This window comes from Etheostoma spectabile, chromosome 2 (assembly GCF_008692095.1).
Source record: "Etheostoma spectabile isolate EspeVRDwgs_2016 chromosome 2, UIUC_Espe_1.0, whole genome shotgun sequence".
Classification (NCBI taxonomy): Eukaryota; Metazoa; Chordata; class Actinopteri; order Perciformes; family Percidae; genus Etheostoma; species Etheostoma spectabile.
The window spans coordinates 22,319,931-22,320,137 of NC_045734.1; the positions used below are offsets into that span (position 1 = coordinate 22,319,931).

Below are 207 nucleotides of genomic sequence, written 5' to 3' on the forward strand. Positions count from 1 at the left end.
TAAAGCTAAACAGCTAATGGAAGCCCAAACTGTTTGCGTGCTTCTCCTGACAATAAGGTGATTTGTTGACTATGCGGCGGTAAGTTGCGTGGTTATGACGCAATCGTTAGCCTATTTTTACAAAAACGTCTGCTGCGAAGCCATAATGTGAGATGCAAGGTAATGGAGCCTTTTATAAATTGTCGTGTTTCTTTAGAAATAAACAAT

The 207-nt window shown here is 39.6% G+C and overlaps 1 protein-coding gene across 6 annotated transcripts in view; it reads left to right on the plus strand.

The window, feature by feature from the left end:
- LOC116703470 (uncharacterized) overlaps positions 1–207 on the plus strand; it is a 6,756-nt gene that overhangs the window by 5,803 nt on the left and 746 nt on the right. The gene's annotated exons all lie outside the window — the stretch shown is intronic.